At 36.4% G+C, this 11,975-nt stretch overlaps 2 long non-coding RNA genes and 1 pseudogene across 2 annotated transcripts; 1 reads left to right on the top strand and 2 right to left on the bottom strand.

Moving 5' to 3' along the window:
- Positions 1-21: 21 nt before the first annotated feature.
- On the top strand, positions 22-1,306 carry LOC116289139 (uncharacterized). The gene is made up of 2 exons (XR_004196300.2): positions 22-308; positions 424-1,306. It is a non-coding gene; the product is annotated as an uncharacterized LOC116289139 (long non-coding RNA).
- Positions 1,307-5,869: 4,563 nt separating this feature from the next.
- LOC116289137 (uncharacterized) lies at positions 5,870-8,329 on the bottom strand. The gene is made up of 3 exons (XR_016120288.1): positions 8,207-8,329; positions 7,303-7,421; positions 5,870-6,182 (listed from the first exon to the last, which is right to left on the bottom strand). It is a non-coding gene; the product is annotated as an uncharacterized LOC116289137 (long non-coding RNA).
- Positions 8,330-10,580: 2,251 nt separating this feature from the next.
- On the bottom strand, positions 10,581-11,404 carry LOC148909682 (uncharacterized; annotated as a pseudogene).
- Positions 11,405-11,975: the final 571 nt, after the last annotated feature.

Here is an 11,975-nt window from a genome sequence, read left to right as displayed (position 1 = left end):
CTCTCAGTGATCAAAGAATCCCTACCCGCGCCTTCAAGGGTCAAAGTACTTGTCATCGTCCCGGCGTCTCGCAGGCTCTAAATACTGCTTCGATGAGGTATCGTTGTTGCAGCAATAAACTGTAATCCTTTGGTGTTTTCTTTAGTTAAAAGATTTCAAAGAAGAATGAAAGAAACGGATTTACAAGTCAGGGGTAGAATATACAGTCTGTTGGTCTCATTTCGTCTTCTCAACAGTAGGAAATGTTGTTTTTGTATTCAAGAGTTTAAAGAGAGTACTGAAGGAAGATTTGACGCAAATCACCATATGTGAGTAAAAAGGAACCCTAGATTAATTCTCCCTAAAAGGGAAAAATTTTAGTCCCTCGCCTTGTACATGGTGTCTTTCCTTCTGTTCTAATTTTCTTTCTTTCTCTTCTTCCAGCTCATCCGGGCATACCGCCACCTACGTTGTGCCTTTCTTTGCAGGGCATGTACGTCTGACCTACATGCTACAAGGACGTACGTGCCCATGGAGATTGAAAGAAAAAAAATCCTGAATCTTTCTGAACCTTGGAATGATGCAATAGACAAGATTAACCTTTAGCCACCATTGACTTTGTTTCCTGAAACTCTCCAGGCAATGGATTTTAAATTGTCGGTGAGCTTTGTGGTTCTTTAGATGCCTGGATGCCTTGTGTGGATTATAGAGCTTTACTATTTCCACAGATGGGTCACTCAAAAGTCAAACTAGATAAAGTGGAATGAAAGATAAAACTTATCGGTTAAAGTCTCGTTTTCCCTTTTAGAGTCGTTTAAGGAAATAAGATGAACAAAGTCTTGTTTGTTTTGTGCACATGGATATCAGATATATTTTTCTAGTCATTTTGTGATCTAGTTTGATTTACGATTGGTTAAGTTATCGAAAATCAAACCAGATTGAGTGGATAGGAAATAAAATGAATGCCGAGTCTTGTTTGTTTTTTGTGCACATGAATGTCAGGTAATTTTTTTTCTAGTTATTTTGTAGCCCTGTATTCAAACACTGGCTGTAACCCCGAACGTGCACGCTGGTAGCTTTTGCTAACCATGACAATGAAATGGATTCTTCCATTCACCCGGCCTTAGCTTCAGTTTGGTGGCTTTTTACCGGCAGCACAATGGCTTTCATATGTTTTCGTGCATATGTACACGTTACTGATTGATTCTTGCGCTTACAAACACAGTTCTTGGATTTTGAAAACTAACTAAAAATAGTGTCAGAAATGAAAAAGGGAGAAAGAAAGAAAGAAAAAGTATAAATAAAAGAAAAACCATTAAAATGCCAAGCCATGTCCATAAAGCGTGCTGTTAGTCACGCTTGTACCTCAATCATCAAGTACTGATTCAAATATAGATTTGACTGGACCGACGGATTGTGATTCCAAGACGGCAATGTCGAGTCCGAAAATATAAGTGTAGAGTTAAAGCCCAGCAAAAAAACTTACTGAGAAATTGTTTGATTTGCAAGTTCATATTCCTTTCTTGTAGTCATAAAAGTGACAAGTTACATCTCTAATTGTTACCAAAATGACCTAATTTACAGCATTTTAATTAGCTTTTCACTTAAACACCCTAAAATTTACCAAATGGCAAAAATTAACCCCTAAAAGGTACGTCGAGCATCCCCGCCCTTGTATATATAATATGATTGCCCACCTCCTCCCCCCCCCCCCCCCCCCCAGATACCCAGAAAGGCGTGCTAGTGAGGGAGGGGGAGGTGATGTGTAGGGGAGTGCGTTGAAAAACGCTCTGGTTCCCGAGGATGAATAAATATTTATCCTGGTATAGCACCTCTACGATGGTTCAGTATCATTCTGCTTCACCGTTTTTACAGTTTCTTGGTTTCACAGTTATTCATTACGACACGGAAAACAAAATCCTCTTCCATCTGTAACGATGTCTATTGTATTACAGATTACAGTTCTCTTGGTTTCCTTTCTGAAAAATTACCTGAAAACAATCATAGATTGTTGCATGAAGGCGTTAAATTATGAATAAAACTTCTACCTTATTGGGGCTTTTTTTAGCTGTCTGTACCGGAAATACGTCACAATTTTTTCTGGGAGATGACCTCTGGGGCGTTAACTACTGACGTCATAGTCTCATCCTTCAAGATTTGCAATTCGTTTCATTGAACTGAATCATAGTTAATAGAGGGGACTAACTATATTAACTATGACTGAATCGAAGCTCAAGAAGCAGTTCAAATCGTCCCCTTAGTTCACAGTTGAACTAGAAGTTACTATACAGTGACCGGAAGTCAATCTTTTCCAAGGAAGCATACTGAGGAATTGCATAAAGCTCGTCAGTCTGATAGTTTAGAGCATAGTTAATAGAGTATTTATTCCCGGGATTTATTCCTCCTCTTCTAACTGTCTAGAGGTATAGAGATATGGTGGAATCGAAAGGCGGAGGTGCCAGTGTGAGCGAGCGTAAACATTCACTTTCTCAGTTAGGAAACATTCAGTTTCCAGTCAATGTCCTACAGGTTTTTAGTTGGTTTGTTAGATCATAGTTAATCTATAACTATGGTTAGATACTAATTCAATAGCTAGTTAGTTAGCTAGATAGGTAATTAATAAGTTAGTCTGTCAGCCAGCGGCGATTTAGTGAAATAAAAGTAGTTAATTTATTTACTGGTATTTTTTTCCCCTCAAATAAGATTTGAATGTGCACCCTGCGCTTAGCCCTCTTCTAATATTTTTCTGAGATTTTGATGGCTCTCGCTATAAAAGTATCGTATAGCTAGTTTTATCACCGTAATTTGGTCCTTTTTGTTAACTGAGATGTTTAATAACATGAAAACCCCAACCTCTGATCTTCTTGGAATTTTCTTATTAAAGCCAAAAAAGTAACGTCTAAAAATACTTATTTCATTCTTCAATACGAAAACCGGCAAAGACAATGCATTGGCGTAAGCGAGACTTTCTGATTGGTTCATTGCAGATTATTCATGGCGAACCTGCATGTAAGAAAACTGCCAGACAAGGCAATTCATTGCGTTAGCCGAAGGTCAGAAGAGTTACCATTAAGGGTTCTCCTCTCCGCATGGCCTCAGTTTTGGCACTGCTGGTTTGCCTTTTTTGCGATGTTTTGTGCGAATTTTGCGGTGGATTTACAGCTCCAGGCAAGTCTATTTAGTATCACACACGGTGAAATAACAAAACAATGAAGAGTAGCATACGACAAACCGCTGAATTTCATTTCAATCTGTTTTCAAAATATTCACTAATTTTGAGGAGGTACATTCCATATTATATGAATAGTTTGCATCGAAGAAGATTCTTTCTTTCTTTTTTTACTAGCTCGCGAAAAAGGAACATCCTCAGAAACCCAGGGGGAGAGGTGAAGCGCCCTGATTTTCCGAGGATGCATAGCAACTTACTTCCGGTCCTGCACTATACTATAAGTTGATCTTTCTTAGAATGCCAGCGGTCCTACTTTTCCCTCCATACTCAGTAAATACGAGTGTTTTGGGATTCCTGTGGACGCGCGCGGAGATTGGAGCCGAATAAGCAGCCGAGTAAGCGGAGCTCTACGAAAAGTGACCACTCGCCGTTTAGATTTTTCTATTCTAGGATTTTTCTCATGTAACTTTTGTACCAACTATTTTACTATCGCGTAAAGGAAAAAGCATTCCAATCTCGAAAGGCACGTCAAATAGTACGTTTGCATAATGGCGTCATTAGGCTCTACTACCAGACTCCCTTGCACACTTTCTTTTGTTCAATTAACTAGCACCAATTGTCCTTTTACTCTCATGAGGGAAACAAATTTAAAGAAAGAAAATTTGTGAAGCATTATGGTAGTGAGAGTCAAATGAGGCCACCATGCAAACGTCATATTAACCGGCATTAGCTTCACAGAGAAATTAGCATCTTCACCGGACATGACAAATTCCTTCCCCGCAGGGAGGGTGATGGTCGCCGCATTTTATCGAAGTTTTCGTTGCCCAAAATTAAATATTTACAAACTGTCCGCAAAGCTACTGCAGTCAACCTATGCGTTAAAAGGCAGGACATAAAATTTCTACAAAACAAATCTGAATCCTTGCTATCCACAACTCTAAATGGAACTTCAACAAACTTCATCCGAACTTCAGAACACGTGTAAACAACGAAAGCATACGTTAAAAAATAATTTAAAAATATTGGTATCCCAAACCTAAAACCAATTACACCCACACTACTTACCCATATAGGGTTTACCGAATTCAAGCCTGTTCTGAAGCCTTTAGTAGAGGAGCAGAGGAAACAGGTAAGGCGGCTAGCAGGTTAGAAGAGAAGTAATTAGATATGCTAATACTTAGTGTTCGCACCCGTGGGACCACGACTGACGTCCTTCTCAGTTCTTTCTTTAAGGACGCTCATTCCAGTTTCCAAAACTCACGACCACCTCAACTAAATCCGCTGTATCTCGCGTTGTAGAAGGACTGCAATCATTATTTTTTCCAGAGATATAGTTAATAAATGAAAATTTATTTTGATATAAGTTTTATCAGGATCGGACTTTTCATTGATTTTATTTTGATATGGTGCCCTTTTTAGTTGTCGCATAATTTCTCAAAATCTGGACGTTACCTACATAAAACCAAATACTGTGTCTTATAAACCAAATATGTGGGCATAATATACGAGAAAAATCCAAGGAAGTCGATTTTGAGAAAAAAACGAAGTATTTATTTGACCTTCTAAAAGTTGTAAATCGTCATTTGTTATAAAAAATATTTTTGTCAACGTTGTTAGCAAGATAAGACTCATAACGTTTTATATATACAAATCCCGTTCTTTATTTTGTATGAAATTCAAGATTGCCGAGTTATTAGATTGTAAGCAAGACAAGTTTTAGTAAAGTAGTAATTTTGCGCTTAAAATGCAGAATTCCTTACTTTTCCCTTCGAAGGCCGTTGCTTAAAAACTTTTTTTTCTAACTTCCGCTATCTAAAATTAACGAAATGAACTTTAACATATCAAACTTTTAAAGCAATTGAAGATTTTTAAAATAGTGAAATAATTAGAGAATAGAGGCCACTCTCTTGTCGTCGCTTGTACTCTGTTGGTTTTGACATTTCGCTGTCGATTGTTTACAATCCAAAGATATAATTATGCATGCATTCGTGCTTTTTACGCTGATGAATTTCACGATTGTTCTTCTGCCCGTGCAACAAATGCTAATTACTTGCCGAAAGTCTACGATCGACAACAAAAATACTAGGAACCTGCTTTCGACAAAGCCAATTTATAAGTTTGAACGTGCGTTGCAGAATTATGCGGTTAACTTGTTGCATTTGTTCCATAACTGTGATTTGTTGCACGGGCAGAAGAACAATCGTGAAATTCATCTGGAAAAAATAATGATTGCAGTCCTTCTACAACGCGAGATACAGCGGATTTAGTTGAGGTGGTCGTGAGTTTTGGAAACTGGAATGAGCGTCCTTAAAGAAAGGAGAAGGAGGTCAACATGAATGAGTGATTGAATAAGTAAATTTTAGTATTTTTACACAAGTGAGTATGATAAATCCGGCGCGCTATTGGTCACAATTTACGTCTTATGCTGCTATATTCGCCTATAGGTGAATACAACTCGCGGACGCGCACGGTCCTTTGTCGATTTGTGCTGCTTGCAGGAAATAAATAAAATTTGAAAAACTCTCTCTCCGTTTTATATAAAATTCACTTGTGTTAAAAATACTAAAACAATTATTCGTCTCAGGCTCAGTGAATATCGGTGAATATTTACCTCGCCGCTCGAAGACTCGCGTCTCGGTAAATATACACCGATGTTCACTTCGCCTTGGGCGAATAAGAATAAGTATTGAATGAGTAAACTTTAGTTAGACAAATGAAAAATAGTTCAACAAGGATATTTAATATTTAATGCTAAAAATGCATGTGCATGATGACCGTTGTTCGATGTAGTTACAATTGACTAAAGACCATAGGTAACCAAAACAAAGGCTAGCCATTGCTGTACGCATTCTCGTACGTAATTTCGACGTTTGGCTGGGTCAGGTTATTACTGAGGTCTTACGTCTCCTGACAGAACGCAATAATGCGTTGAACCCTGGTCGATGACTCGGCAGACTGTGTGCTTTCCTTCACACCGACATGTAGTGGAATCGTTTGGATCACAAGGTTGACCCATTGAGCATGCTAGCGATTTCTAAGTCAGAACATGAAAAAGGAGAACTGGGATCAGAGACATATCAATAGAAGAATGACATGAAGAAGGTATGCATCATCAGGTCTAAGGGGATTCAGAATACATCATTACGTCAAAGGGGAACAAGTGATCGAATGGAGCACGAGGTCAAAGGGGTCCAGATACTGAATCAATGAATGTATCCAGGGGCGTAACCAGGGATCTTGCAGGGGAGGTGCACAGGCAATGATTTGCAGAACCAAAAACAAAAACATAAAAAAAAAGGAATAATGGGTGAGTGATTCTTAAAAATTCTACGATATGCAGATGGTAAGTGGTCTTCATTTAATCAACACCCATTTACATGCAATTTTAAAGCAAAAGGAGAAAGATGAGCGGACCTTAAGCTTTTATGGGGGGGGGGGTTGAATGTGCACCCTGTGCTCCCCCTGGTTACAGCCCTGGTATCGTGAGGTCACAGGGGAACAAAAAACTGATGAATGTATCATGAGGTTAAAGGGGTCAAGATACTGAATGAGGGTATCGTGAGGTCACAGGGGGTGAAAAAACTGATAAATGTATCATGAGGTTAAAGGGGTCAAGATACTGAATGACGATATCGTGAGGTCAAAGGCGTCAAGATACTGAATGAATGTATCATGAGGTCAAAGGGGATCAAGATACTGAATGAATGTATCATGAGGTCAAAGGGGTCAAGATACTGAATGAATGTATCATGAGGTCAAAGGGAAACAAGATACTGAATGAGAGTATCATGAGGTCAAAGGGGAACAAGATACTGAATGAATGTATCATGAGGTCAAAGGGGTCAAGATACTGAATGAATGTATCATGAGGTCAAAGGGGAACAAGATACTGAATGAGAGTATCATGAGGTCAAAGGGGATCAAGATACTGAATGAGGGTATCATGAGATCAAAGGGGTCAAGATACTGAATGAGAGTATCATGAGGTCAAAGGGGAACAAGATACTGAATGAGAGTATCATGAGGTCAAAGGGGTCAAGATACTGAATGCGCATGAAACACGAGGTCAAAGGAAGTGTATGTTAGACTAATGACATTATTTATAGCAATGCTTATTATAGTTAATTCAAAATATTAGTGGATTTAAAACTTACCCAGTATGAGCGGACAAGTCGCCTGTTGGCTTCATTTGCTGGTGCGCATTTTGTTTCGGCGATCAATAAAACCGCCACAATAAGAACAGAAAGCGTTACCTTGGAAACCATGGTTAATGCTGCAATAATCAAGACCATAACGTAGACATTAAATCCGCAATCCAATATGGAGGAAAATTATTATTACATACACTCCGACACTAGGAATTTAACCATTACAAGTAAGAGCATCTAAAAACGGAGAGAGAGTTTAAAATAGGAATGGGGCCGAAATTTACCGCTTTTTTCTCCCTTAGTTTTCAGTATTGATAAATTTTAATGAATTGAATGGGTTTTTTATTAAATCTTAAAGAATGATATCGAAACTTCACATAGACTTCGCACAGAAAAGAATGAGACAAAATTAAGCGTAAATGAAACCCAGGCATCCCAGACCTCCTATACATCCTATATTTCCTATAATTTGTATAGGATCCTATAAAGAGGCTATATTTAAAGAAAACCTATATTTCCTATAAAAGGACGACTGCTGATTGATATATTTATATTTTACACTGTTTAGCATATTTGGCGAAGGAAATAAAATGGCCCCCCCCCCCCCTTTTTTTTTTTTTTTGGTTCTGTTTTTTTATGGCTTTTTACTTCTGCAAATCATTGCCTGTGCACCCTCCCTATCCCTGGTTACGCCACCGAAAAACTATCTTAGCTCCTATAAAGTGCATATATTTTTGGGAAAAAGTCCTATATTTTCCTATATTTAGAACTTGCACAGCCTATATTTCCTATCAAATTTGTCTAAAAAGTGGCTGGGATGCCTGGAAACCTAACAAATGCAACCCTAAAATAACATACCAAACGAAGACTTTTATCTATTTATGATTTAAGAACAAAATGATTCACTTACTTGATGATACGTTATCTTCAGCAGTTGAGTACCGTGTTTCTTCACTTGTAAGTAAGTACTAGTATGGATCTGGATGAATAAACTCCGCGCCTCTGTTGTCCTATTTATATTGGGTGTCACACAATCACATGCATTTTCATAACAAATGGCTCTTCATGATTGTGTTCCGTTTAAACTCCGAGGTTAATTAAAGAGATATTTTACTTCAAAAATATTAAATGGAAAATTATAAATGTATCAAAAAAATCGAGAATTTTCCGATCTTAGAACACGATCACGTACCACTCGACCAATCATTACCCAGTAATTTAGTGCTCCATATCCCATAGAATAACTATGGCGGGAGTCAAGTGGTTGGGGCCTTATTAGTATTGAGAGAATTCTTTTCGTAATCAATCGGTGAGCGCCAAAAACTATTTTCTTGAAGAAAGGCTGTTGTACAAGGCTAAAATCTTGTTAATTCAGAAAGTTTGGAAGTGGAGATAACCGATGAAAGTGGAATCAAAGTGTTAACCCAAAGCAAAAATTTGAATCGAAAATGAGGTTTAGGCCTTCATTTGCTTATTTCCCATACATTTTCTATAAAAAAGCCTGACAAAGCTACATTCTAACACAAATGCAACAAAACATCTTCGTAAAATTGAATTAAAAAACAAGCATTTTATCATAGTACATCAGTTTCTAACTGTTTAAAAAGGTTTTGAGTGTTAACCCAAAACGAAAATTGGGATCAAAACTCATACGAAAGTCTAGTTTTTGGCGCTTTTTGCCATTATTGCTCGTTATCGAAAAAAATTTCCTCTTAATATTTTGTTTCAGGTCTCATTAGGCGGTATTCAATATATAGATAATAATGTCTATACTAGATAATTTTCCCTGGGATTCAATGCTCTTTCCTTGATGCGACTCCAGTTATAAGTACTACAGCGAATTCAATATGATCATTGCCATGGATACTATTCTTTTAAGTCGTAGTATTTTTAAATCATCTCTGAAATTTTACTAGAATAATCTTTAAGGGTCTAATAATCTCTGATTAAGTCTTTTATCGATGGATTCCCGATGGGAAGTATTATATTTTTGCAAATCTTTAAAGGATCAGTGAAATTTCAGCTGAATTGAATTTTGGACGATCGCTAATTAGTATAAACGTGTGCTCTAAAGACTGATAAAACTAACATTTCTATGAGTAGAAATTATTTCAATTAGTTTGGTATTTTTGCAGCTGTTTTCCAGCATTTCTAAAAGTATCTAAATTATTTCAATTAGTTTGATATTTTTCCAGCATTTCTAAAAGTAGAAATTATTTCAAGTAGTTTGGTATTTTTCCAGCTGTAGGGCAGTCTGGAGTTCTCACAAGACGCCCTCGTTTCTTCATACGGTTCTGTTTCTATTGATCTGTTGATTTTTATTAAACTCTTAATTTAAAGGATTAGTTCTCTCTAAAATATTCATCTAAATATCTCATCAAACAAATTTCTAAACCCTTAATGATAGTATTCTACCAAGAGAAAATTATTATTATTATTATTATCATTATTATTATTATTATTGATTCTACGCATTATAAAAATCAAGATTCTTTACAGAAACTAGTTTCGTCTAATAGACTTTTCCAATCCTTAAAGATATTGTCTTTATTTTATTTCAGTTCTTTGATCGACAGTCGTTGAAATGCTAGTCGGCGAACGAGACATCAAACTTCGCGGTTCGCAAGTAACTCAAACTGCTGGAATTAATTGAACCTGAGCTTTAATTTCTTACTGCGCATGCTCGACGAAAATCAATCATAATTACGTAACTCGTACGTTCAAATGTACAAATTTTTGAGGTGAGATTTATTCTATCGTTATGAAAAAGGTAGTGGCACTGATCAAACGAAGTAGAAAGATTAATATACAAATGATGATCGCGCGCTTTCTTTCTACGCATGAATTTAGTGATTATGTAAGATGCCTCTTCAAACTCTTTATAGTAAGTAAGTAAGTAAGTAAGTAAGTAAGTAAGTAAGTAAGTAAGTAAGTAAGTAAGTAAGTAAGTAAGTAAGTAAGTAAGTAAGTAAGTAAGTAAGTAAGTAAGTAAGTAAGTAAGTAAGTAAGTAAGTAAGTAAGTAAAGTAAGTAAGTAAGTAAGTAAGTAAGTAAGTAAGTAAGTAAGTAAGTAAGTAAGTAAGTAAGTAAGTAAGTAAAGTAAGTAAGTTTATTAAGAAATTACATCGCAGCCCTTAGGCTGAATTACGTAACTATTTACAATCATGAAAAAATTTAATATATCTATGAAATATCTATAATAAATAAGCTAAATTTTATCTTCGGATGTATCTATCTATATATATATATAATAAATAAAATTATGTAATGGAAATGAAATTAATACTACTGATTTGAATTATATGCACTAGCTAGTTTATTAATAAAAACTCTGGTTTTTTTTGTTTTAAAGTTGTAAACATCAAACATGCGCTGATTGCGGAGATGATAATTCGGTTTATTTTTGGGTGCCAACAGGCTGTATAACTTATGTTGAAGATTGTTAATAATTCTTTCAAAAAATTATTTAGTACATAGATCTTCATGATGGTTAGTTATGGGTTTTATTCCCAATTCCTTACAACCTAAATTATAGCTTGATACGGGCATAACGATTGACACTGCCCTCTTTTCCAGACGAACAAGCTCCTCCTTGATACTGTGTGAGGGCATGGTAAAACACAAGAATTGCATAATCTATTACCGATCTTACGCACGTTAAGCAGAAAAGAACTAAGTCACGTGTAGGTACATTTGCTCTCTTCAATTGAACTAGAAAGTAAAGTCTCTTGCTGACTTTCTTAACTACTTCTTGTATATGTTCGTTCCATGTTAAGTTGTTACTTATAGGTTGCTATCAATAGACGTCACTTCCGGTAATAGCTCTTTTTTGATGGCTTGTAGAATCCTGGAGGTTGTTTTGATCTCTTGTTTTCTGGTTTGATGTCGTGAAAATAGTCAAATACAATAGTTTGAGGACTTATTTTGATATGTTTTGACTTAACATCCGCTAGTTGCCCCCCGCTTGTTGGCCCCCCAGTCAACTCCAAAAAGTCACGTGATTGATAGCAAGCAATTGTAAGGCCTAATAACTTAGTATTAACGTCCATTCCTTTACCATCGACAACTACTGGCTCATAAAAAGATTCTTGATTTCTAGCAAACGATATACGAAGTTAATCTCTGATAAAAAGGAACAGTGACCCCCATTTTTTATTTCATATATTTAAAGAAATGCTAAAGATGTGCATTTAAACAGTTAAACCATTTATTTATCGCACCGAAACACGACAAAAGCGACAGTTTTGTTCGAGATGCAATTTGTTTTCTCCTCAAAAAAAAAAAGTTTTGAAAACAGATTATTACTCTAATACCTTTCCCATTATAATTTGTAACTCTTTCACCATAATTTTTTTTTTTGTCTTCACCACTTGATAATCGTCACGTAGCTCACGATAGGTGTCGAAATGATCGACTTCCAAGTCATTTTACATGCAGGCTGATTGTACAGTGATCCCCTAGTTTTTTTTGGCTTATTTTGGGTTTTATGTTGTTTTATCCACTGATAAAGTTTCAGAAAATAGACCTCCTCAGCTCGGGCGTAATGTTATCCCATTTCAGACCACGTGTCATTCCCTAAAGTATCCTTTCTTTGTTTAATGGTTTCACATGAGAAGACACATGAATATGGATACAGCTCAAGCAAAGAATCTAATTCTCAAAGGAATTACACGTGGTCTG

This window comes from Actinia tenebrosa, unplaced genomic scaffold (genome assembly GCF_029948245.1).
Source record: "Actinia tenebrosa isolate PJP-AT-01 unplaced genomic scaffold, QUT_ActTen_1.0 PGA_scaffold1__47_contigs__length_23844297, whole genome shotgun sequence".
In the NCBI taxonomy this organism is placed as follows: Eukaryota; Metazoa; Cnidaria; class Anthozoa; order Actiniaria; family Actiniidae; genus Actinia; species Actinia tenebrosa.
The sequence above is the reverse complement of the archived record's forward strand: the minus strand, read 5'-3'. Positions and strand labels throughout refer to the sequence as shown.